Source organism: Puma concolor, chromosome A1 (genome assembly GCF_028749965.1).
Source record: "Puma concolor isolate L17-30 chromosome A1, mPumCon1.1.hap2, whole genome shotgun sequence".
NCBI lineage: Eukaryota > Metazoa > Chordata > Mammalia > Carnivora > Felidae > Puma > Puma concolor.
In genome coordinates, this window is record NC_141667.1 from 118,438,259 (window position 1) to 118,466,122 (window position 27,864).

A 27,864-nucleotide genomic window follows, 5' to 3' on the forward strand; every position below is an offset into this window, starting at 1 on the left:
GAAAATGGACTCAAGCTTACAAGTAATGAAAGAATTAAAATAACAATGTGATGTTAATTTTCACCAAATGCCTATTGTTAAAGATGGAGCAAAACACACTTTTTTTTTTTTTTTTTTTTTTGGTGAGACTGTATGTAGATACCACATTTCTAGAGTGCAATTCAGCAGTGCATAGCCCATGTTTTAAATGTGCTCACCAATTGGCTCTGCAATTCCATTTCTTGCATTTCATTAAAAAAATTTTAATGTTTATTTTTGAGAGAGAGAGAGAGCGTGGAGACCACAGGAGCTGGGGAGTGACAGAGAGAGAGGGAGAAGCAGGCTGAAGCCAGCTCCAGGCTCTGAGCTGTCAGCACAGAGCCCCATGCAGGGCTTAAACTCACAAACCTTGAGATCATGACCTGGGCCAAAGTGAACACTTCACTGAGCCACCCAGGTTTCCCTCTTGAATTTTATTTTAAGTAAATAAGCATAGAAACATAAGAAGATTGAGCTATACAGTTGCTTACCATATAGCCTTCTCTCTCCATAAGCTTTTTTTAGTTATTGTGAATAATCCAAGTATGTCTGAAGAGAAGATTGATACAGTTAGGGTATATCCAGATAATGCAATATTCTGCAGGCTTTAGAAATCATGATATAAATACATATTCACAGGAAGTTAAAAAAAGGCAAATCATACAACTAGTATTCCTTTAAAAGACAACAAGAACAATGGCATTATGTACATATGAGGACAAAAGCTAGGGCAAGAGTTGCTCCCAAATTTTATGCCTGGTTTACTTTGGGTGGGTGAGGGTTTGAAGAATGATTTTCACTTAGTTATTTTTCTGTATTCTTGGAATTCTTACACTAAGGACAAATTGCTTTTATAATCAGAAAACAGCAAATAAGGTAGAAAATAGGATAAAGTATGGGAGAAAATATGCGGGGTGTGGTACTACGCATGATGAGAAAGGGCTTGCAGTTTCAACGTGTTGGAGATAAAACCTGTCATTTTACTAGCTTGAGAAAGTTACTACATATCCTCCACAAACATGTGAAAGCCTGTCACCTGGGATTTAGGACTGATGCCATGCTTGAAAGATGCTGACCTGAGCTCTGAGTCTGATTTGTTTAGATTTGTCTGTGCTACTTGGTCCATTTCCATTTAGGTCTGGTGGCTTTCCATTCTAATTGCTATGCCTCTCTCTTCTGTCTGCTCAGATTCTGGGTGATTTTCGTTTAAGACAGCTTGTGCCTTGGGGACACCAGGGTGGCACAGTCAAGTGGAGCATCAGACTCTTGATTTTGACTCAGGTTGTGATCCCAGGGTTGTGGATTCGAGCCCTGCATCAGGCTTCGCAATGAGCTTGGAGCCTGCTTGAGATATCTTCTCTCTCTCTCTCTCTCTCTCTCTCTCTCTCTCTCTCTCTTTCTCACTCTCTCTCCATCTCCCTCTGCCCCTCTCCTCAGCACTCTCTTTCTCTCAAATAAATTTTTAAAAAATTAAAAAAAAAAAATAAAAGAGCATGTGCCTGTCTTTTCTCCCAGTAGCTTTTATAGATATGGAATGAGTTAGTATCTGATGGGTGGAATGCCCTTTGTAGCAGAAAAAGGGCTTGGGACTATCGTGGCTACTTTAAGTAGGACCAAGGGAAACTAAGGATGACCTCAGAGGCAGATTAAGAACTGAGCTGGAGGTTGGATGACTACTACTCATGAAGTCCAGACACAAATGTCTGTATTATTATGTAACAACACCATCCCTTTGGAGTGTAAGGAAAGAGAGCTTAACATATAATCAACTAAAATTGGTCATGACATTTCCCTGCTTAAAACCTATCAATGACTCCACCATGGTTTTCAGAGTCAGGTTGGAAATCCTTAGCCTGGGGAACATGATCTGGCTCCTTCTTTTGACCTCTTGAGGTCTGTCTCTCATTATTGCCTCCCTTCTCTGCTCTAGTCTTCCTCGTTCTTCCTCATTATGTCAACTGGTTCACATTTCTGTGTGTCCCTCAGACCAAACTAGAAAGCCTTTTACAGAACTTGCCATCAGCATCACCACTCACTCTCAATGCTCTTGTCCATTTTTTAGTTCCTCCAATCCCTGTGTCTCCAACCCCTTCCCTTGCCTGTCTCACTCCTGCTAATTCTTCACCTTTCAATACCCAGCTCAAACACCACCTTCAAGGATCCAGAAGCCTTTCCTTTGTTGTCCAAACCACCTTCAAGGATCCAGAAGCCTTTCCTTTGTTGTCTCTGCCCCACCCCTGGCTGACTTAGCCCCTATCCCATACCTGTAGCCTCAGCATCACCTTGCTACATCTATTCTTTCACACATGCATTAATAAGTATTACATGTTCTTGCTCTCTGCTAGGCAGTGGGCTAGGTAGAGGGTGGAGATAAAGCAAATTAAGGCAGAGATCCTATGTTTGTGAAATTCCTAATCCATTGTAGTACTTGACACTCTGTACTATAATCCCTGCCTTCCTTCTGAGTCTCCTCCATGAAACCATAGGCTTCTTGAAGTCTGGATCAGGTCTCAACCCACTTTAATTCCCCAGTCCCAGAAACATTAGGCACTCAGTAAATATATGTTAATCACTGAACAATTGGATGAAGAAGTTAATGCCAACAAAACATGCTTGGCAGACAGGTTCTGAGCATTTATTACAAAATTCTATTTAGTTTTCAATGACTACCTCTGAAGACAAAGATCTTAGAATTTCTAGGTTTCTACTGTACTCTCCCTTTGAATTGAAACATAAACCTGGATTAGTCAGTGTATTTTCCTAGATGTTGTTAAAACACCTTGAAAATGTTGGATTTAGTTGTATTGAGACTGCTATATAAGAACATAATACAGAATTGGAGGCAGTTTTAAACAACATCTCAACAACTATTTTGAATGATTTGGATCCCACAACCAACTGCTTACTAACTGGACAATCTTGGGCATATAGTTTAATTTCTCTGTGCCTTAGTTTTCTCATCTCTGAACTGTGGGTGATAGAACCCACTGCACAAGGTTGCTGTGAGGTTTAGATGAGCTAGGACATAGAAAGAACTTAGCTCACAAAAGGTTAAGTATTATGATGATAAAGCTTGTTATCTGAAGCAGAAGGGATAGAGACAGTATAACATACTGATTAAGACTATGGCCTTTGGAGGTAGACAATGCCGAGTTTGTATGCTAGCTCTGTTATTTATTAACATGTGATTCAGGATACATTACTCAACCTCTCTGAACCACGGTGTACTCTTCTCTATATGGTATTCTCTTGAGGTGCCTGGGTGGCTCAGTCGGTTGAACATCTGACTCTTGATTTCGGCTCGAATCATGATCTCACAGTCATGGGATGGAGGCCCTTGTCAAGCTCTGCACTGACAGCATGGAGCCTGCTTGGGATTCTCTTCCTCCCTCTCACCTCTGCTCCTCCCCTGCTCTCCCTCTCCCCTCCCCTCTCCAAATAAATCAATAAATAAACTTTAAAAAATAAAATAAATGGTGCTCTCTTGAGTAATGGATATATCGGGGAATTCTTGTGAGGATTAAGTGAAAATCATGATATAAAGATTGATGAGCACATGGAAAGTGGTAATTAAATGTTACTTTTAATAGTTATGATAAATAATAAGGTTGGTTATAGAAGATGGCCAACACTGTCCCTGTAGTTTCCTTATCTCTCCTTAGAAGGCAAATATGTCATACCTGAAGAGAGTGTTCATGTAGACAGATCAATTCCCTTCAAAAATGAATTCAAAACATCTCTCTAGGATTGAAGTATTTGGAATGAATATGAAGACTCAGGTCAACTGAGTGGAGGGCTGGTAAAGACACAGAGAAGGGCTAGAGACAGTGCATCCTGAGGGTTCTCATGGGAAGTGAAGAGTGTGTTCTTTATAGATGGTGTGTCTGGAGTTTGAAATGGTGAAGCCCTTAGTAGATCTGTGACTACAGCTGCTTGGTATCCTATCTGAAGAGTTATGGTTATTGGTTATTTGATTAATGTCTTGGCACCAACATTTGGAAAAAGAAAAACAGTAACTATGATGGGTGATGATTGTTTCCCAGGTCAACTATTCCTACTTCTCCAGTTGTTTGATTCTTTTTCCCAGCCCAAAGATCCCTTTATATTTTGAGCAAGTGCATAGCCTTTGACATTCAATCAACACAGTGGGATGTAATTGTAGCCTTCCCTCCAGGATCCCCTGTTTCTTTCTCAAGTGGTAAGTGTGTCTATGAGATGAAAACTAGGGAAGAAAGAATTTGGTCTTGAATTTCCTCTTCTCTAATCCCACCACCAGCCCACTGGTCTTGGCACAAATTAGAAACAGGTATCCTTTCTTGAAGAAATTTTCTTTCCATATGAGAGAAATTATTGCAATAAATATACAAAATTGTTATGACGGTAAGGTGATTGATGCTCCCAAGGTTTAATAGCATATAACTTACATGTAACTTACATAATGTTGTATCCCAACTGCCTCTCCATTCTCCCATTGCTCCCTAACTATATCTTCAATAATCATGCCTCAGAAGATGTGTTTATTTGCTTATATCCCATCAACCAGAATCTGATGAACTTTTCTCTCAATACTCGAGTTAAACACACTCTTTGAGGAAACCATCCCTAATAGCCTTCCGTCCTCTGGACTGAGTAAAAGTCTTATTCTGCCCTTCTTCCCTGATAGCACCATACATGGTACACACTCCTGGCTTTGAATTCATCATGCTATCATGCTAGATTGCAATTATTTGTTTGCTTGACTGGCTCCGATTCTAAACCCTGAGCCTCTAGAGCAAGACCGCCTCAGAGGTTTATGGAAATGGAGATTCCTGAGCCTGACTCCTCATTTCCTGAATCAGGATTGCTGGGTACAGAATCTCAAAAGCTGAATTTCTAAATAAGACTTACCTGGAGCAGCTTAATTCCTCTGCATTTTGAAGCTTAGTTCTCTGGAGAGCAAGACACGTATTTAACTGCAGTCAGTGAGATTTTGGGCATTGAGTTCCATTTGAAGAATGCCTTGGCTATTCATGTCTTCCCAGTAAGAAATAGTTGAGTCCCAAAATGTATTAGAAATTATAGGGTGTATACATACATGGCTGTATTTTTTTTTGGAAGAGGTTAACTCTCAAGTCTATGAACTGGTGTGTGTTTGGCATTGGGGGAGTTAATGAGAGGAATGGAGGGCACTCTGAATTTGAAGTGGTTATTAAATTTTTTTTAAAAAAGCATGATGACAATATCCTGGGTTATTTTAAAAGCTGGCTGACTGAGTTGGACATATTTTTCTTTCCAAGATCAAAAGACTAATGTTTGGTCAAATGCAGGTTGATAAAATCATGAGCAAGCTCTTTGGGGAGTGACCAGGGCAATTAGTTTTCTGTGATGACAGCTCCACATAGTTGTGGATCAGATAGGAGAATGAAGAGTGCAAGTCAAGAATTCAGGCAGAGGTTTTCCATTCATGGGATTTGACTGTACAGGACACAAAATTGTGCATGGACCTTGTAATAATAAATAGGAGTAGTTTTGAACAACGAACATATGGAATTTTAATGCCAGAGAATTGGTTTAATTCAAGTTAATTAAAGTCTTTTTGTAAATCCTGAAAAACACATGCCATTTGCCTTTATACTGAGATCTTATGACTTTGTGGATGCCTCTTTAGAGCCCATTTTCCCAGGACTCCTGAGAAGTTTGACTCTTGTCAATTAGAACCTGTCAAGTGACGAGATACAGGGATGGAACCCATAACCTCGCCCATGTAGAATAAATCAGAGTACCTGCACTCTGAGAGCAGACTCCTTTGATCCAATTCATCTCACATTGTTTTAAAAGAGAATATTTCTCTCAAGAATTATTCAACAAGCGTTCATTGCATGACTTTATTTCCATAGATCTAACACTACTATGGGTTGAAGATACTCTGCAAGATACTTATAGGTAAGGTGCTTATATGTATCTGGAAACAAAGAACTTAGTATTAGGGGACAATTTAAAGCATTGTATAACTGAATGATTTGCTCTAGTGACTTGCTGCTCAAAATGTGACCTCAGTACCAGTAACATTGGTGTCACCTGGTGCTTGTTAGACATGCAGACAGTTGGGCTCAAATGCAGAGCCACTGAATAGGTTTCTGCTATTTAATAAGATCTCTGGGTGATTTATGTTCACATTAAAGACTTAACAGTGGATTTTTGGATCCACGTTGAGGTGGATGCATTAGAATCACCTTGGAGGTTGTAATTATTTCCATTCCTACACTTCAACCCTAGTATATTATATTTTAGCTTAATGAGTAAGAGTATGAGCTCTTGGTGAAGATTGCCTAGGTTTCAGTTGTGGTTTGCCCCTCTCTAGATGCATTAACAGCCAAACAGTCCTACCTGACTTGGTATGTTGCCTCATCAGTGAAGGAGGGAAATAACTATTTGGCAGGGCTATTGGGAGATAAGGTATTTATCATGGTCTTGGTATATAGTAAGCAACTGAAGAAATACTGCCTATTTTTATTCTAATAGTGAAGTTTGGGAACGACTGCACAACGGAAATGTACTTGGTTTATTTTACTGATCAGAAAATAGGCCTCCTTGGGAAGAGCTGACTGCGTAAAGGAAATACTCAGTAATACCATCACCACCATATCCTCAACCTGTGTACATGGGTATGCATTTGGTGCATGTATTTTCCTGCAGCTATGAATTCTCTTTAATTTTCCAGAGGTACAAATGATCTGCTATCTTAAAAACTGGCCCAGGCATCATTTCAACAGTGATCATTCCACATTAGCAGGGCAGTATCTTTACTAGAGGGTCCTAATATACTCAGGGGTCCTAGAGAATTAAAAAGGAAAATTGCCTTCTAGAAGGAGTAAGTAGTTCCGAGGATGGAGAGAAATTGACTCCATGCTCCCTAAGTTGAAAAAAAAGTCCCTCTTGGTAAAACTAAATTATGTTATCTTTTCATCTTCAAGACATGCTTATATAGCATGGTATTTATAGGGAAAAGAAAATTACACATACACACATATTCTGATCAACCTCAGATAGCAATCAGTAGAGCATTCATACTCCAATTTAGAAATAATGGAGTCTATTATGTATGTGTATGTATATATACGTATTATATATGTGTGTATAATAATATATATAATATATATAATGACTAGTCCATTATTACTGGTTGATGCTATTTAACAAAGCTTCTTCAATTCTCTTGTAACACATCTACCTGCTTTCTGGCTTTTAAAGTCTTCTTAAAATACCCACATTTGTTTTTAGATGTGTGCATTCTTACATAGAAATTTGTCATTGGATGCTATTGTTGCATGTGGTAACTATTGTCTTTTAAGTCTCTTTTTAAGAGTTCAATGGGAATAGTAACTAATTCATAAGATTATTGTAAAATTATTGGAGCTCACTGCAATGGAGCTCACAGGCTAAGTGCTCCATAAATGGTGGCCATTATACCATATTCACTTCTTCACTAGTGGGATTCATTTCCTTCTGTCACTTCATCAAATTCAGTTTTGTATCACTGAATTTCATTTCATTATTTATATGACAAGTATTTGACCAGTTCGGATAACACTTTTGAATTCATTTTTGCCTCTCTCTATCTAAATAATGGGAAGTTCCCCTCAGTTCAAAGTAAAATTCTTGTTCCATGATCAGATGTGGCAACCCAGTTGAACTCCATGCTGACAGCTGGCTGTTTCCATTGTTCTCTGGATGATAAAACTATACTGGGAAGCCTTGGTAACATTTTTGCAAATGACTTAGTGTATTGTCTTTTAGACCTATTATAAATTGCAAATATAAGTGTGTAAGTGTATGTGTGTGTGTTTTTAATTTAACAGCTATAGGTCAGGTTAATGAAGGAAGTAAACACTTTATCAGAAGCCAATCCTGTGGATTTAGTCGTAATCAGTACTTTTATTCAGATGTGGATTCATGAGCATTTCTCATTATGTTTTCTAAGTTACAACACACTGATGTGTTTTGCTCAGTGGTAAGGCATATGATTTGGCATCAGTCATTTGGCTTTTGGCTTGTGAAGCAAGGGCTTTTAAATGGTGTGGGGTTTTTTTTATACATTTTACCTGTTAAATTCAGGTATGGCTATTTTTAAATCTTTGTGTCTGCATCCCCCAAACTTACTGTGATTATAGTCCCCCCATCCCTTTCACTTATTATCTGCTGGTTCCTATTCATTTGCTATCATTGTGTCTCAAGTATATAACAATTCAGGTTGGCCATTTTCTAAATAATGTGACTCACACACATAACAGCCAAGGTTAGTCACATAATCTCATTCCCTCACACTCCCTCCTGCCCTGGCCATAATTTACTACCAGTCCAGACAACACAGACTACTTATAACATTGTACCCTACAGAGCTCTTCATTTGCAAGCAAGGGAAACCAACTCTGGCTAACTTTAGCAAAACAGGACATTGTTGGCTGAACCTGGGTAGCTCAGCAAATGGGAGGTCTGGCTCAGCAAGGAATCAGGGCAGCTCGGGATGTCTAGATATCTCTGTCATCTGGAAGCAGAATGAATCGGCCCCAACCTGATTTTTTTCTTGTCCTTGCATTTCTCAGCTCAAGGTCCAAAGTCTTAAGAGAGAAAACCTGATTATCTTAGCTTGGATCACAGGCAGGGCATCCTGACTGACAGTTTCGCTAAGATCATAGACAATGGTGGAGGATGATATTACCAGTCAAATGAATGAGTGAATGGATGCAGAAAAAAAGTCACTGCAAGCACTTTATGGTATTGTTTACCTGATTCATAATGACAAATGATTATTACAGAAAATGTATCCACCCAAAAGAAGGCTAAAAAGTCAAATCAAAAGGGCAGTAGTTAATCAAGACAGAGTTAATCCCTTCCTCCTCTGGGAAGATAATGAAGATCATAATATTTTCAGATCGTTCAGGTAGGCAGAATTTTATCTGTAGAACTTCAGAATTAGGAAGTGCTAAAGATGATAAATTTCAGTGACTCTAAAACACTGGGGTGGACCAGCTGTATTAAGTCACCACCTCTATTTTAAGAAAATAGAGGTTCCAGTGTCCTCCACTCAGAAATAATGTGTTATTTAGGGGTGCCCAGGTGGCTGTTGGTTAAGCGTCTGACTCTTGATTTCAGCTCAGGTCATGATCTCATGGTTCATGAGATTGAGCCCTGTGTCAGTCTTTGCACTGGCAGCTGAGAGTCTGCTTAATAGTCTCATTCTCCTCCCTCTCTTTCTGTCCCTCCTCTCTCTCTCTCTCTCTCTCAAAATAAATAAATAAACTTTTAAAAAGTGTGTTATTTAAATCTGGAGTTTATCTCCAAAAGTAAATTTGAAGGACTGCCAAGCTGCTAAGTGGAAACTCCAGAAAGAGGGCCATTTGCCTGGGCCTCACAATCATGAAAAATATCAGATTTACATGGTCGACCTTATTGCTACATGAAATTGTATGCTATCATAGAACTAGAGTGCCAGGAATGACAAATGACAGTAGTCACACTCTTAATGTTGCATCCAATACCACCTAAACATTTGGGCACTGAGAATAAAATATTTGTTATGTACCTGTTACTTACCAGGTACATGGCACACCTGTGTAGTAAGCTGTGTTGCACTAAAAGCATTAATTGGTTAGTTGTAAACATATGAAATATGGCATAACTTTGGGCACCCTCTTGACATATCTTCAAGCAAGAAGGCTAGTCTCTCTTGGCATCTGTCAGGTACATTCCTGATCCGTACAGGAGTACACACATCTCTGATGCTGTACCCAGTACTTAGAGCCCTCCTAGGGACACTGTGGACTGCCTAAATGGCAATTCTTTAATTGCACATTTACTACCACCCGGGAGCTTTTAAAAAGTACCAATTCTTGCATCACTGCAGAGCAATTCAATCTGAACTGGGGATGGTCCCCAAATATCTCTTTTTCAAAGGCTTTCTAGGTGACTTATGTACTCTATAGCCAGGTTCAGATCGCTATATTCAAAGTAAAAAAAAAAAAAATTATCACATACTTGAGAATCAGTGGAACAACTGTCAGGCCCTGAGTTCTCTCTTTGACAGCAGCACCAGGTAAGCTGTTCTCCAAGCACAGTTGTCCTGCTCCTGTCAAAGATTAACAAACCCTAATCTGTGAGAATCCAGTACATGCATCACCTCTACCATGCAGCCTTCCAGACCTAGCCAGGCAAAGATGACCGTCCTGTCTTCTATTCCAGGATTCACCCATGGAGATCTATTACAAATGGAGATCCATAACCCCCAACTTGGTATTTCAGAAGTTTCAGGGATAAGGCCTGAGATACTGTGCCTTTAGTAAACTCCTTAGACAATTCTTATGTGCAGCCATTGTGGGACACATCACTCTCTGTCCCCCATGGTATGTGTACATACTTCTCTTATTACACATTCATTTAATTATAATGACGTATTTACCTTTCAAATTCATCTGCTAAGCCCTGAGCTCCTTAAAGGCAAGAATGATATGTTAATCAATTTGGATTCCCAGAGCCTTGCATAATTCTCTCAATAGATGTTTTTGCACCAAATGAACAATATGAGCAGATCTCAAAACCTTTTCTTTAATTTTTTTAATGTCTCATGATTTCTTACAGGGACATATGGATTTAAGAAAATAAAGTTATAAGGATTCAATGACTTTTTACCTTTTCTTTTCTACATAGTGTAAGCCTTCTTCTCACAGTTGGATTTATGTTTCTGAGTACCTATTTTATGCCAGGTACTATTAGACACTAGAAACAGAATAATAATAGCTAACATTTATTGAAAAGTTGCCATGACAGATTAATTCATTTCATCCTCACAGCAACTGGGATATAGGAATTACTTTTGTCCTTAATTTTACAGATGAGGTGAGGCACAGAGAGGGTAGGTAATACACTTAAGTCACACACCATAGGAGATAATGGAAACAGTGTCTGAACACCATCTGAATCCAAACACAGTTTCTGAGCCTAATGGTGCTTCTTACTCTGAATGATGTATAAAGCATGGTCCCTGATCCTAAGGAACTCACAGCCTCATGGGAGAGACGGACAATGTCAGAACATAGTATCATAATATATTAAAGTTCTATAGAGGAAGGGAAAATGTTTATAAAAATAAAACTCAATAAAAACTCAAGAAGGTTTCATTTTTGCCTTGAGGTGAGTAGGAGAAACGTAGTGAGGAAGACTTCATAGAGGTGACTTGGGTTGAACCATGAAAGATCATTAGTGGAATGTGGCCAAAGGGATGGATGCATGAGAATGCATGGTGTATGTGGACAGGCTGAGTATATTTATGGTGGATCCAGAGAAGGCAGTGGTAAATGGTGAGATGTGGAAGGGCACTATTGGCAGATAAAACAGCAAAGGTGTGCATAGCCATTAGAACTCTTACAGAAAGTGTGATTCAAACTGACTTAAGCAACAAGAGACTGTCTTGCCTCATTAAACAGAGTCACAGGATAGGGCTGGCCTTGAGCACAAGGGTATAAGACTTCAAACCATGTGCTTAAGCATCTAGTGATTTTCTTATGGTCTCTCAACCTGGCTTCTGCCTCTTAGTTCCATTCCTGGCTGTGGCTCCAAAACATAGTCATCTCCTGCTCAAAGTACCAAACTCACCAGCTAAGAGAGTCCACTTCTCCAACAGTTCAAGAAAACCTGCAGACATAAATTTCACTGGCCCTGATTGATCAGATTTGAGTCATATGCTGGTCTCTGCCCTCCTTAACTCAATCACCAGAGGGTGGAATGCACAATTTATTTAGCCTTAGTCACATACTTCTCCTTTGGAAGTCATGCAGTAGTCATGAAGCATATAGGCACAGAAGACATATACCCCAAAGGAGAATTGGGGTATCATAGTCACAAGAAGAGGAACTCAGTGCTGAGTAGAAACATAAGAAATGCCCACTAGAGTAGAAGTTCAGTTTTTGAGAGTCCCTGAATGTTCTCTGTAACCTAATCAAGGCTTTTTTGCATCTCATCTTGGAGTTTCTTTCTCAACCTCAGGCAGTGAGCTTTGTTTGGTCACTGGCCATGCAGAGACCTCTGTTTTCTTCTTTGGGGCCCAAACTGAGTTGAAAAGCAGGCTTCTGTTTCCCCTTCAGTTGTGAGGATGTTCACCATGGAACAAGATACAGGATCACAAACCATGCTTTGGACTTCCAGAGAAAGCCTCTCAGGCTCTCTCTGCTGAGTGTTTGCCAAATCTGCCTAATTAGACCACCCCCTCCCCACCTACCCAATCTCCATCCTATTGGCAGCCACTTTCGAAGGGAAGTTCCCGAGACAGGAATTGTTTAGATGGAAACAATCCTTCTGTAATAGCCTTGGCCTCCTCTGGCATGAATTGAGCATTTACAGTAGTGAAGCCATGTTTTATTTATGTTATTTCCTCGAGACCTCTGGTTAGCTTCTCTATTTGCAATGCAAATCAGAATAGAAAAGGTTTTATATATTCTACATACACTTCTCCTATACATCCACGTTCAGTGACAAGAGATTGCAATCTCTTGGCCTGGCAGTTCTAGTGTGATTTCAGATAATAAAAATACTCACCACTTACAGTTGTAACTTATGCAAATCGAGTCACAGTCTTCTGAAAAGCTGAGACTAAGCAGCAGACTTGGGGACTCAGAAAAGTAGCACCGTTGATTAACACTGTCGTTTGAAGGGACAACTTCAGTGAGATACTCTAACTTACACCCCAGAACTCAGAATGGAACAGATAACCATGAATTCAAGCATCACTTAGCATGCAAGTTCTTGCTGGCGTTCCATTAGACTCAAGTGGAAAAAAAATCAGAGCCACGTTTGAGGAAACAAACAAACAAACAAACAAACAAACAAACAAAAAAGGACCTTGTCTGTCTGCATCTGGTACTGCCTGAAAGTGGAATGCTTATGTTTGCACTGGGGCAGTTGGACTATACTAGCTACTGGCTAATTATATTCCCTTTTGTGTAAGGCATTATTTAAAAGGCATATTTTGTGTAAGGAATATATTCCCTTTTGTGTAAGGCATTCCCTTTTGTGTAAGTAGCTACAGTTTGGGAAATGGAATACTAGGTGAGTCGCTTCATAGAATCCACATGAGTAAAACCTGTTAGCTCAAAAACTAATGCATTAGGATTAACAACCCAAATGTAAGAAATTCCACTCAGCCTTCTGGTCACCTGTGGCCACTGCATAATCCCAATATTTGTCATCGTGTGGTAGGAGTGGCCAGCAGCTATGGCACGCTGGCCATGAGGCAGGGATCCGTAGTAACACTTTGTTATCCAAAAGACCTGACACAGGTATGTGTTAACTCCCTTTCTAGCCCTCAGCTCATTCTTGGAAACAATGGTTCTTCTTCCATATTGTCAGCAATATTTTTTCTCAAATTAGGTTGCCGTGCGTGATGATTTTCTGCTTTCAAAAATCAGACTCATGTGTCCGTAATATAATACCATATTATCCATGATGACAGGTCTGAAAATGCCTGTCCCTACTCTGTTATAAGTTTTGAGGAAAATGAATAGCTATTCTCGTTTCCCCTGTGCTCTCCTAGTGGGTGCACCCTGGAAACATAGCACTTAAACAGCAGTAACAGCCACTACAGGAACACAGCTCACCTGGTAACTGAAAGCTTCTGGGTTGCAGTGGGGATCAAGGTAATCCATACATTGGACTTGGACAGACCCAAGCAGCTCTTATAATTCAGACCATGAATTGTGGCCTAATTCTGGGGGAAATCACTGCTTTCCATGATAGAAATCTGTTTGGCAGAGGAGAAATGTTTGTTTTAAAATGAAATTCATTTGGTTAATAATTACCCACTCAGTTAGGTTGCTTTCTACAGTTCTGTAAATAAAATTTCCTGCATTGCCTTTCCCAGTGATGGATGAAACGTGGATTTAGCTTTTGAGGAATGGATCCTGAGAATATAGCCAAGTCCTCATTTCCCTGTTGGTATTAGTTGCATCTAATGTCTTCTGGCTATTTTTCCTCCTGAATAATTACATGATGTAGCACACAGAAAGCACCAAAGAGGCATTCATCAGGAGTTGGAGAGATTCAACATGGGTCACTAAGGTGCCATATGTTGGCCTAATTTAAAAAGAAATTCTACAAACTGTGGCCAACATATATTAGAAGTCAGGATGTCTATCTGGGTAATTGGGTATCTGCAAATCCTAAGTTGTCCGTTAGAACATGTCTGTCAGATAGTCGAAGCAGCAAGTTACACAAGGGACACATTTGGTTAAATAACAGAAGTTGATCTGATCACCAATTTGCAGTACCTTTTAAATGAAAGCAAAACATTGGGCTCCTCTGAGAAACCATATCAGACGTATGTGGTTTTTTTCTCCATATCCCTCCAGATCCCTCTTTTTTTCACAGTATTTCTTTACCTTTTATTATATAAATGTATGTAATACTCTTTAAATATAATAAATACCCCTTATATATGTACATAGTTTTTATATGGTATATCTTTTTTTATTAGATATAGATATAGATATATAGTTTTTAAATGTTGACTACCAAGGTTGGAGGGAAAGCAGGGAAGAAAGGTTGAAAATAAAATTTTACTGATAATATCAGCTTTTTTTAGGTGTCATCAGCTTGAAATAAATAGAGCTCTTAGACCGCCTACACAGCCTTCTTGCTTATGTGAATATTCTTCCATTTTTTTACCCTTAAATCACAGGGCACAATTCTGCTTTCTCAGGAGATACAGTGAGTTTCAATCAAACTATGTAAGAACCCAACCGAATAAGATCTAGTACAGGTCAATCACTGTAATAATGTGGAAAGGCTAAGAATACTGCTTTATTTAAGCTTATGATTTCTTTAAACCTTTCAAATCATTAGGAGTTTGTCTGGGTTGCATAATTTAATAATGAAAAGAAAATAGGATTGTGAAACCCACTTTTCTCTCCCCATCTCTCTCTCTCTTTCTCTCTGATCCACAGCTTGAAAATACCTTTTCAGTCCCTTCTCTTCAATTAATGAAATAGTTTCCCACCCTATTCCCATCCTGCCTGGAGACACCATTGCCATGGTTACCTGCATACCTGTTCTCAAAGAATATATGTAGTAGCAATCAACAATTTAAACGTCTCAATGTGTTGCGCTTAGGAACAGTAATGAGACCATTATGAAACTACTTGTAGTGAAAATACCATTGATGTTACAGTCTGAAGATTAAAACTTTAATTTGTATTCATTTACTCATTTAAAGAGATAAGGATGAGGAGGCTGATCTCTGCAGCTAAATAGCAAGCCACTGACATGAAATGCCATCCACCTGAGACAAGATATTGAGGCTGCCTCTTCTTGAATACAAGTTGATAAGATGAAGAGAATAGACAGAATCACCCAACAACCTAATGGAAAGTTAACGGGAAAAGGCCAGTGTGAAGATGGTATATTTGGAGAATAAATGTTCTTTAATAGTGAATCCATGTGAGGGTCCAGAAAAAGAGATACTCAGGGATGTTGTCTTTATTTTATCTGAAAATATTGTTTTGGTAAGCTTGATTCGAGACTTCTCATATGGGCCCATACCAGTTTTCTCTGGGGAGAAACATACTTCCCTCTGTGCTTTAGCTTTCTTGCCATCAAAAACTTTGATTGTCTCTCTGAACCAGGGGACTTAACCTCATGTCTCTTATAAAGGCTTGGGGAGATGATTTGTAAGTAATCTGAACTAGTGAAAATTTAAGACTCACGTTTGCCAATATTGCAATTTAAAGAAAACACATTAGAATGGATTAAAGATTAACCCTGTAATTTCATTTATTCTCACAATCTCATAGGCTATTTTGAGTGGGAGAGAAGGTGGGTAGTTGTAGCAAGAATGCTGGAAAATTCAATTAACTATGGTATTGAGGCTGAAAGTACTGCTTATTGACTGTGCGCTCAACATTACATCCCTGGTTCCATTTTACAAATGCATTTTTCTGTGAATTAGTATAGGGACTTTTATTAAGTAAATCTGATCCCTTGGAAAGGGAACAGGAAACACTGATTTTACATTCCAAAACCATATAACTTTTTAGAGTGAATTAAAAATCAAGACAAAGAAATGAAACTCCATTCTATAAAAATCTCTAGATTGCAGATTCACACCTTACATGCATGCACACACACACACACACACACACACACACACACACACAATTCTGGATGAGTCAAAGTTTTAAAAATTAAAAGAATCAAATTATGAAAGCACTAGATAAAAATTGTTTTATGTTTATTACCTAAGAATAAAGGAGAACCATGGTTTAGAATTTCATAAAGGGGAATATATTTTTAAATAATCATAAACTTAAAGTTTTACATCTATACATCTCATTAATAATTATTAGGAGAAGAAACTAGAACTCTCATGCATTATTGGTGGAAGTAAATAACCCTTTACTGCATGGATAACTTGGTAATATGAATAAAAATGTATATTTCCTTTCTATTGAGATACCTTACCCATAGGCATTTTTTCCTAAAAAGATAGTTGTTTAAGTAGAATCAAAAAAAGAGGGGAGGGGACAACTGACTGGCTCAGTCGGAGGAGAGTACGACTCTTGTTCTCGCCATTGTGAGTTCAGGTCGCACATTGGATGTAGAAGTTGATTAAAAATAGAATCTGAAAAAAAGAAAGAAAAGAAAAAGGGAGAAAGGAAGGAAGGAAAAAGGAAATAAGAGGTATAACAGTATCATTGACTGATCAAGTAAGTGATCAGAACTTGACTTACTTCTGATAATAGAGAAACCATTTGGTTGGTATGAGAAATATTTGAAAAGATGTTCATCACATTTTTAACATGGTTATTTTTGGTGGTAGAAACATAGATTTTTAATTTCTTCTGAATATGTGTCTTAGTAATTTTACTATTTTTGTAAGAAGCATGCATCCGTATGTAAATCAGGGTCAACAATAGAGTTTTTATGGGTTGAATTATGTCTCCCTAAAAGATATGTTGAAATCCTAACCAGCAGTACCTCAAAATCTGACCTTATTTGGAAATAGGATGTAATCACTTTAAAATGATTTCATACTGAGTTAGAGTGGGGCCTCATCCGGTGTCACTGGTGTCCTTAGAAGGAAGAGGAGAACCATGTGACAATGGAGGCAGAGATCGGAGTGCTGTGTCTACAAGCTGAGGAATGGCAAGGCTTACTGGCAAACACCAGAAGTTAGAAGAAGCAAGGAAAAAATCCTTCCTTATAGGTTTCAGAGGGAGCATGGCCCTTCCAACACCTTGACTGTAAGCATGTAGCCTCCAGAACTATGAGATGATCAATTCCTGTTGTTTCAATTCACCCAGTTCGTGGTACTTTGCTCCAGGAGCCTTAGAAAACCAACACAAAAGTCATTTTAAGAGGACATAGCATCTACTTTGCCACATGTGGAATAATCAACCCCAGTGTTAACAATTCTGCATCCAATGTACTGACCTGGGAGTTAATTCATGGTACTTAGAAAAAGGCAGTAAATATGTCCTACTTCTTTGATGTTATACAGACAGCACACATGCTGAAGTGGTCTGAATGCACCCCAGGTAACAGAAGCATTATTTTCCCAGGCCCCAGAAGCTCCATCTTCTGTGAGCCATCATAAATATTGTGAAACATCTTGGGATATATCTCATTGAAGCACCACTTTGAAGAATTACAGTCCTGTTTATCACAATTTGCATTTTTTCCTCAACCATATTAGATATGACTGTACCAATAAGCTGAGAGGAAAACTAGGTCCCAAGTGTTTTTGGCATCTTGTCAGTACTGAAGGTCAACTACATAGCGGTGAGCCAGAATGCATTGTGAACAGACATATGGCATTTGTTTGGGAGAAGAGAAGGTGGGAGGAGGAGGGTCCTGTTTCCCAGCTGCCTTCCAAAGTCAGCCTGGATTTCTGTTAAAATCTTAATGTATCTTCTTTAGCCTCGTAATCATTTTCTTTCTAAGTGGTCTTTTATAATCTTGAGAACCAAGAAGACATGATTCGAGGAAACCTATGCCTTCTGACCGTGCTGCGTCTTTGGCAGAGTGAACTAGAGGATCTAATTGCATCAGGAGTGGGTGAACGTGCCAGTTCAGGACTAGAGTCTGAACACAAGGGGAGAGGAACCAAAGACAAGGCACACTTCTCTAGTAAAGCTACAATTTATGGAAAATATAGCAACAGGGCTTAAGTCACCTGTGTTCTTTTTAGACTAACTGCAGTTCAGTCAAATTATACCTGTTTGGATGCTCTTATGATAGATAATTCATTTGAGCACAGACACTTCTGTGTGCATAAACAGCATGTGTATGTGCCTAGAGTGATTTGGGAGATAACCAAAAGACCAAGGATTAGTCAAGAATTTGGGCGCTTTCAAATGACAAAAACCCAACTCCAAAAAGCTTATGCTAAAAACAAGGAAAGGGATTTTTTTTTGGAAATTCAGGGGTGGGGTGGGGGAGAGCATCCTGTCTCTAAGGACTCATCATTAAATGGGTCTGGTCATCACTGTACTCCTTTTTAGCTCTGGTCCTCCTTGGGTGGTGGCCTTATTTTCCCTCCTGCTAAGGGGTTTCTCCTATGTGGTCAAAGCAAGTAAGGTTTAGCTCCAGACATGTGTTCCTATGGCTCATAATCCAAGATGAAAAAAAAGAGACAAAGTTCCTCTTTTTCAGTGTCCATACATAAGTTATTTCAGAGAAGTTATCTGATTGCTGGTTTTGGACTAGGTGCCCATCCCTGAGTCCCCACTTATGCTGACTAGGAGGATGGGGCACTCTGCTTATCCAGGTGTAGATCCGCTGCTAGGAGAGCAAGGCGGTAGCACTGGCAACCCTATTAATGGAGGATAGAGGGGCACCTGCATGACCCAGTCGGCTAAGTGTCCAACTCTTGACTTCAGCTCAGCTCATGATCTCGAGGTTCGTGAGTTCGAGCCCCATATCAGGCTTTGCACTGACGGTGTGGAGCCTGCTTGGTATTCTCTTTCCCTCTCTCTCCACCCCTCCCCATCCTCAAAATAAATAAATAAACTAAATTTAAAAAGATAAGGGGAGAAAGATTACGTGAAGGTAGAAAAGAAGTCAAGGTGCTGTTATTCAGAAGAAGAACGTAGTATAAGAAAGCCAAACAGGGGCACCTGGGTGGCTCAGTCAGTTAAGCGTCCAACTTCAGCTCAGGTCATGATCTCGTGGTTGGTGAGTTTGAGCCCCACATCAGGCTCTGTGCTGACTGCTCAGAGCCTGGAGTCTGCTTCAGATTCTGTGTCTCCCACTGTCTCTGACCCTCCCCCCCCCTCAAAAATAAAGAAAAATTTAAAAAAAGAAAGAGAAGATGAATGCTGGAATACCCAAACATTCCCCAAATACTGTATCCCTCCCTGCTTTGACCTAGGCTTCCATGTCACTTGAAATCTTTGTCTTATTCTTTTAGGTTTTACAACTGTCCAGTATTATACAAAAGAAAGATAGGGGCCCCTGGGTGGCTCAGTCAGTTAAGCGTCCCACTTTGGCTCAGGTCACAATCTCACTGCTCATTAGTTTGAGCCCAGCGTCGTGCTCTCTGCTAACAGCTCAGAGCCTGGAGCCTGTTTCAGATTCTGTGTCTCCCTCTTTCTGCTCCTCCCCTACTCACTCTCTCTCTCTCTCAAAAATAAACAAACATTAAAAAAATTAAAAAAATAAGTAAATACAAGAAAGATAGATAATAGATAATAGATAACAAATGGATCAAAATGGCAAAGCTGACAAATGAAATGACAAGCCCAAGTCTATAAACAAGTAAATAAAAATTGATTGCACAATTAAAATTATTATATTACCTGAACTATATATTAAGGAAAAGTTAGATATATAATCCTTGAAAAGTATAAAGGAAAGCTTATGTTCTAAAGCAAGCTATAAATTAATATAAAGCTATACTAAAAACATATCAAAAGGTAACTCATGAGATTGGGGATAAAAAACACATGCAGAATGCATTCAGTCTACGGTCTTATCTGTTCAAGCAGGAGCTGTACGACTGGCTATTCAAAACCAATGTCTCCTGTGAACTTTGGGCAGACCAGTTTACTATGTAGACACAATCAATTACTATACTTTATCCCTAAAGGGGAATCTAAGCCACCAAGGCTTTACCTCTCAGGAAATGACTTCAGCCATGAAGAATTATAAATGACTTGCAAAAAAAAAAAAAAAAGAACCCATGGATTTGTAGCAGGTGTGGTACTTAGAGACCGATCTGGTGGTTTTCCACATTAGCCAGGATAAAAATTGAAGTCTAACCTTGACTTCTGATCATCACCCTCCCTCCCAGTTGTGGAACCTGGAACTTGTCTTGCCTGAACTCAGGATCTCATACTTTGCTCAGAGTAGGATGACATCAGACCTTTGGAGTTCCCCAGACCCTTGCATACTTGTGGTCTGCAGTATTTATTTTCTCATTTTAGGTATCAGCTTTTGAGGGAAACTCCAGGTGGTAAAGTTGCATTTCCAATTGGGAATCAAACAGCCTCTTCCATATCTTTTAAACAGGGTCTCAGTTGGAACCAGCCCAGCCAGGCTCATGTAGGAAACAGGAAAGATTCAGGAGACTACTCCACAGAAAATGAAGTTTCTAAGTCAAGCTGGTTTTCTGTTATCCACATTCATATTATCTATGTAAAAGTCTATGTCTAACTAGTGTCCGGGTTTCCAATTTTTTAAAAATTAAAACACAGAGGAAAGAAAAAGATCAACTAACATCCCTTTATCCAGACAACCCTTGTTAACATTTTGATATATGCCGGTCCAGACTTTATTCATATGTAAATACGAGATGGAACTGTATTTTTCTTTCACAGCAGTAATTTTCTCTTGTAGCACATATTTTATCACCTGAGTTGTAAAACTTAATTTATTATAACATGTTTTTCCATTTAAATAAATATCTCTCTGTCATCATTTTAATCTATTATATAACTGTAATGTTATATATATCATATTACAATAATTATATATCACAATATATTATACATTATATACTATATTATACAATGGTATATATAACATTATATATGTTTAGTTATGATTTTAGGGTATTTCTTCTTCATGACTATATGTAGTTCTGTGATGACACCCTTAAAAACTTTTATGTTTATTTCCTTAAGTTCAATTCCTAGAGGTACAATTGCTAAATTAAAGCAGTTCCAGAATCTTTAGGGTTTGGATGGTTAGACAAGTTGGCATCTAAAATGGCATAAGAGTCTTCATTTTCTTTTATGCTCAGAATACCATTGATTTTTAGAATTTCTGACTATTTGGTGAGGGGATAGTCTCATCTCCATAGATCATCTCTTTAAAGACACGCAGTTTTTCATATTTTAACATATCTGAAAACAGATTGCATCTTTCAGTAGATAGTGACTCAACATTGCATTTCGGTTTAATTGGCCGTGTTTTCTTCTTTCCTAGTAGCACATGGAGTAGCAGTGTGCCCTCTGATCACTGGCATCTTCGATTGAGTGAAATACTGTATTCAGTCTAAGCAATTTTAAGTTTTGGCCCTGCTTTCCTCGCCACCCACCAAGCTTCTGGGACCAGTTGCCCTTGCTAACTACTTACAGTGTGCTCAAAGTATGTAAATTCAATTCAACTTTTATTCACGTTGCCGTGCATATGGCTCGGGGAATACAAAGACGAACATGACAGTGAAGAGAAAAACTTAATTAGGAAGGTCACTGCATAAAATATTGTAATGAATTTTACCTCGAAACCTTTGCGGAATGAGGCAGGATATAAATAAATAAAAACATTATCTATACAGAAGCCAAATAGACGTTAATCTTAGATCATCTGTCGCACATGTTTCCTTTGTTGACACAGATAACCAAGCGCTCCTCTGAGCTTCCCGCATTTCCTTGAAGCCTTTCTCTTCTGGAAAGTATAAATGCTGCTCACTTAACTCCAAGGGTGTCTCCTTGCCTCCAGCTTTTTACCCAGCCACATACTGCTCAGCCCTCAAATCCCAGTTCAGAGACTACCTCCTTTGGGAAATGGCTCTGGCTCTGTGTCTCCTTTCCTCTCTCCTGCCTTCTGTCAGTATTGCTTCCACAGTACGTAGTACACTCAAAACCACACGTTGTGGTAATGCCAGAAGGTATCTGGAGCATTCCCAACTGGATCCAGGGGGTAAGACTGCCCCAGCTCCTCCACGTGTTACCTATCTGTCCTTGGGTGAGTAACTCTTAAATCTCAGTTTTCTTATCTGCAAATTGAAGTGACCACTGCCTTGTTCAAAGGGTTGTTTTAGAGAATCCACTCTAATAAAACATATAAAGCACTTAGCACAGGGGCTGCCACTGGAAAACATTGGGGAAAAAAATGCTAACTTACTGGTTCTCTGTCTCCCCAGCAGACCAATGCCCTCCCAGAGAGTATAAAGTGTGTCCTCTATGTCTATGATCCTAGTTACCTGGTATGGAGCAGATTCTCAGTATAGATGTGTTAAAGAGCTCATACATAAAAACTAAGCCCCCAGCCTTAGGGGTTAAAAGAAATTAGGCAACAGACTTCTCTTTTTGGCTCAGGAGAGCTCTTCTGCTTTCTGCATGGTCTGTCTACAGAGAAAGGTTTTGTTAGTTGGTGGCTAGTGATATGAAAAGTAATCAAAAGGACTGCAAGATCTCAATACACCGTTCTCTTTGTTATTTTTAGTTTGTTTGTTTATTTACTTTTTTGGGGGGGAAAGGTAGAGAGAGAGAACCCCAGGCAGGTTCTGAGCTGTCAGCATAGAGCCCAATATTGGGTAGAACTCAAACTGTGAAATCATGACTTGAGCTGAAACCAAGAGTCAGACGCTTAACTGACTGAGCCACCCAGGAGCCCCTAAACCATTGTTTTTTTTTAACAAATAAAAAAAAACACAGTCATAATAATTGTCTAGGGGTTGAGGGTTTTTTTTTTTTTTTTTTTTTTTTTTTTTTGTCCTTGCTTACCAGGATTCTTAAGGCTGCTAACAAAAACATGGTTATCTCCTGTATTGGTAACCCGTGTGTATGGCTATTTATTTCATTTACTTCCTGTGTCCCCTCAGAGGGGGATGTGATAGTAATTTAAAGATCTTATTAAGCAACATGAATGATCAGGACAGTGTACCAGCAGATGGAAAGACTGGCTAAAATGATATTTTATCAAGTGACTCCACTGCTTATATTGGGAAATCTTTGCTGTCTTGGAACTAGAGATATGACCAACCGCCCATATGGAATATGTGACTGAGACACTTCAGGAAGTTATGCCACCCCACAATGTCAACACATCTAGCCTTGCTGATGCCTAAAATGATGGTGATAGAATTTATGTTCTCTGAGATATTGTTCCATGTGGAAATGCCATTTTATTTGACCATTGCAGAAGGAACAGCCATAGCTCCCATTAATTGAATACTCTGATCTGCCACGTAGAGTCATGTCCGGTCATCAATTTTCTTTTTTTTTTTTTTTTTTTTTTAATTTTTTTTTTCAACGTTTTTATTCATTTTTGGGACAGAGAGAGACAGAGCATGAACGGGGGAGGGGCAGAGAGAGAGGGAGACACAGAATCGGAAACAGGCTCCAGGCTCTGAGCCATCAGCCCAGAGCCTGACGCGGGGCTCGAACTCATGGACCGCGAGATCGTGACCTGGCTGAAGTCGGACGCTTAACCGACTGCGCCACCCAGGCGCCCCCAGTCATCAATTTTTCAATCAGCCTTATGAAGTAGGTATATTTCCATTCCATTTCTAGATAAGGAAAACAAGGCTTCCAAGTGAAATGACTTGCCCAGGCAGTTGGGAAAGATCGAACTGCGAATCAAACTCAGCAACATCTGACTCTAAGCCTATGCAGACCTCAGAAGTCATGTCTCAAATCAGCATGGTTCTAAGATTTGCTCACTTCCCCAGCCATGTTTTCTACCAAACTTCACACCTAAGACACACCAAACTTCTTTTTAGTTCCTCCAATATACCAACTATCACAGTTTTTTTCTTCCTCTTTGCCATTCCCCTTTGCTCTCTGGCTTATCTTTTGGGCCTCAGCTAAAATGCCACTTCCTCAGAAGATTTACTTCCTGACAGCTCAACACCGTCCCCAGATGCTGTTGGACAGCCCCACCAAGTGCTCCCAGAGCTACTTGGCCATCCCTCATGTTGGCATGGCTCATTCGGCATAGCCGTGTCTGGTATAATTCCATCCTTCATTGGACTGTAAGTAGCACAAGGGACTGGCTGTCAGTTGCTCTGGTTTTTCCTGTTGTATCTTCAGTGCCTGGTAACTGGTAGACGTTTAGTACAGAGTGGTGGAATGGATGAATAAATTCACGAATGAATCAACAGTCACTGGTAGAGTAGGAACACACTGCAGCAGGAGAGTGACAAAGTCCCATCTATTTTTCCACACCAAAGGCAAGTCCTTCCCTCCTCATAATTCTGTATCCAGGCTAGCCCTGCCTCATTATGGACATTACCAATTAGCAGTCTGGTTCACAATAACACCACCTTTCACTTAAACATTTGTTGTTTCCTCTGATTTCTTTCTATTTCAACTTTGATGAAATATGATCCAAGTTTCAAATATTTGGCTTTAAAATTTGAGCTACAGCTAAAACTAGAAAAGTTGTACATACATTCTTTGAGGCCAGAGCCTCCCTCATTCACTTATCTACACACACACATACATGCATGCACACACACACACACACACACACACACACACGCACACACACACTTTATTTTCCCTCGCTTGTTAAAGATTACCTCCTCTGGTTTCTCATAGGTTCTGTTTCTTGCAATAAGCCGTATGCTCATAGAGTACATGTGTTTCATTTTGCTTCTATCTGAATGCTTGGAAATCTGCCTGAAGTGGAAATTTCAGAACAAAACAAAATGGTAATCAATAGCATCACAAGTGTGGTTGATAGCGGGGTTTTTTCCCTTTTGTTTTTCCTCAAAAAGTAGGCACCATAACCAAAATGCTTATGTGACAGAGAATGAAAAAAAAAAGCAACCCTCTCGAATAATCATAAAAAGCCTTCTGATTTTTAGAAGAAATAATTAAGGTGAGGTTTGACCTGCTCACTAATCAGAGGATTGGGTTCCCAGAACACAGACTTTGTGCTATTCTACTTAACCAAAGAGCAACTTGGGCATTTATCCAACGTACTCCTCAAGGATCTAATATGTTAATTGAAAAAAAAATCTTAGGAAATAACTTTACAAGCAAACAATTCATCCAATTGGAAACACATGGGATTATTTTCCAATCTCTTTTACTTGAAATCTCAGCTGCTGATTGAAAGGATTTTTTTTTAAATCAGAATTTTTCAAAGTACACACAGAATTAGTTACAATTCCAAGGTAGAATACAATTTGCTTTAATTAAAACAACATACACTCTAATTCCCACATGGACATTTTAGATTTTCGGGTGCTTAATGCTGTTACAGGTAAAGAAACATTGTTTTCTGAGCTGTCCTTCCAGATTCTCAAGGCCTCCCTCTTACCTCCACAGCTGTAATATCTCTGATGGATATAGCTTTCTCTACCGGCCCTCCTTCTCAAGGTTCTCTTGAGACGCTTCCACATTCAGTATTTCTTGACATGCACTAGGTGATTAGCTTCCATTTTCTCACTGCTCTGTGACCTTGCTTATCCTAATCACAAATGTGATGTGCATAAAGAAGCTCTCAGCAGGGGGAAAGGGCTTAGCCACCTGGACCACTAGACCCTTCAGTCTCTTCACAGCATCTGTTGTCCAAAGATTGGATATCTTAGGTAATTTGATTGATCCCTTAACACCAAGACAGAAAACTGAGGGGCCGGCTGATAACCTGATAACCTCTAGAACACAAAAGGATTTGAATTGGAGAATCTTGATTCCCTGGGGTCTAGACAATTGAGTCCAAACTGAACATACTAAGGAAGGACCAAAGAGTTTGGAACTCTCCCGATGCCTAGGGAGGGCCGTTGGGAAATAAACCACATTGTTGCTAATGACCAGACCTGGAGAGTGGCTGGAGGTTGGGGGAGAGAATTTAGATTAATCCTTTCCCACCCACACTACAGAGACAAAACTCACACAGAGATAGGCACACTCACGTACAAGCAGAGCCCGCTGTGCCTTCACACAGTTGTCTTCTAGTCTCCATTGAAGATTTGAGGACATAACTTCTTTATTAGTCATTAAGATAATTAACACGAGTTTCGCATTTAGAGTCAACTCTCGATTATTCATGAAAGAGCAAGCCAAGGTGGGACTAATGAAAACCTATAGAGAATTCTTGAGCCTCACAATTTCAGTCCTTTGTACCACCCACCTAGGCATTTCCCATGCCTGCTAGTGAGTGAGGAGGTAAAAATGGCCTGAGTGTCCTCCCCTGTAACTCTTGCTTACCTTCTGCCAGAGTTGCTAAGAACCATGAAATGTCTCAGAAGCCAAGAATTTGATAAAAAAGGAAGATGGCATCTAAGTAAATCCCTATAGGCAAACAATCCCTGAATGTTTGAATTCGTGCCATAGCGTACCCTTGACTGGGCTTAGATTCATCAAGAAAATGCTTCCCATTTAGAAAACAGATTATTGAGAGTGGGTACTGTTTCTGGACATTTCCAAGGATGTCGTGAGGAGCAGGCATTCTTGTTAAGAAACTGTTTGAAGTTGCAGGGAGGTCACCCATCCTCTTACCTCCCTTTCCCATTGTGCAGCAGAAGAATAATAAACAGGTTGGTTCTGCGTTCAGCAACATTAAGATAGTGAACAAAAGCATGCACGCATGAAACAATTCATCACATTGTCACTTGCCAAGGTATTATTGCAAAAGGATCTGGTTTGAGTTACAGAGATATCACTTTCCCCTTTCAACTATAGTTATTGAGAAGAACACTAAAAAATTTTTTTTGGCAAAAGGGGACACAATTTTCAGGCTAGTTTGCAAGGTCAAATGAACACCAATGAAAATTTATATTCACTCAGCATGTGGGGAGTTTTATGTCTGGAAAAGGACTTAATTATGGTAGGGTAAATAATTGAGTTTTTACAAGTTAAAGTAATAGCATGCAGTATTGGCCGAGCATTTTTCTGGATGTTTAGTTATACCCAAGAGATTTGTCTCTGCCCTCCAAAAGGAGGGAGGTGGAGAAAGAGTACAGAAAAGAGAATTTTTAGACTAACATGTCAACTGAGAGAAATGAAGGTAGGCTTCAGCAAGAATGAGAGCATTTGGGGGCAGGGGGAAGCACAATACCATTAAGAGCCAAGTATGGATCTTTTCTTTGAGTTTTTAACTCATGTCTCTTTATCCTCCGAGTTGGTCAGTCACATCCACCTTAACCTCACTGCCCTTTGTGTGTGTGTTGGGGGTAGGGTACTGGAGAGCAGAGATCACTGCCCCAACCCAGAAAACCTATTCAAAACAGGCTGGTCACTTCCCCCTGAATCCCAGGACTCAAATAATTGCAACTTCCTTCTTCTCCAGACCCCTGGATCATTGCTAGAATCCCTCTAAAACCACGTTCCTCTCTCTCTTCAAAAATGAAATTATAAATTGAGAGCTCATCCTCTAAATAAAGGCCCACAGGGGTTGGTGTTATTTAAAGCAGTAGAGATGCCATTTCTCTCCTATATTCCTCACAACCAGCCACATGGACTTTTCTTCTAATCCTGATCAAGCCAAGCTTGCTTCTACTGTCACAACTGTGCTTTTGATGTTCCCCTGCTGTGATGCTCTTTTTTTTCAGAAAGATCTTTGCTTGGCTGGTTCCTCACTGGTCTGCTCTCATTACAAGTGGCCACTTCTCTGAAAAGTGTTTCTGGACTAATCAGTCAGAAGCCC

General features: G+C 39.5%; 1 protein-coding gene and 1 long non-coding RNA gene across 7 annotated transcripts in view; one reads left to right on the forward strand and one right to left on the reverse strand.

Annotated features, from left to right (window-relative positions):
* Window positions 1-27,864, forward strand: part of PPP2R2B (protein phosphatase 2 regulatory subunit Bbeta) — a 462,912-nt gene that overhangs the window by 110,884 nt on the left and 324,164 nt on the right. The window lies entirely within an intron of this gene.
* Window positions 7,877-27,864, reverse strand: part of LOC147584390 (uncharacterized) — a 28,092-nt gene continuing 8,104 nt past the window's right edge. Inside the window, exons 1-5 of one of the 3 annotated variants that reach the window (XR_015249244.1) lie at window positions 26,136-26,225; window positions 24,791-24,890; window positions 13,644-13,786; window positions 10,033-10,123; window positions 7,877-7,905 (exon numbers count right to left, since the gene is read on the reverse strand). This is a non-coding gene — a long non-coding RNA (uncharacterized LOC147584390). Of the gene's footprint in view, window positions 7,906-10,032; window positions 10,124-13,643; window positions 13,787-24,790; window positions 24,891-26,135; window positions 26,226-27,864 lie in introns of those variants that run through there. The other 2 variants (XR_015249242.1, XR_015249238.1) reach the window with 2 other exon arrangements.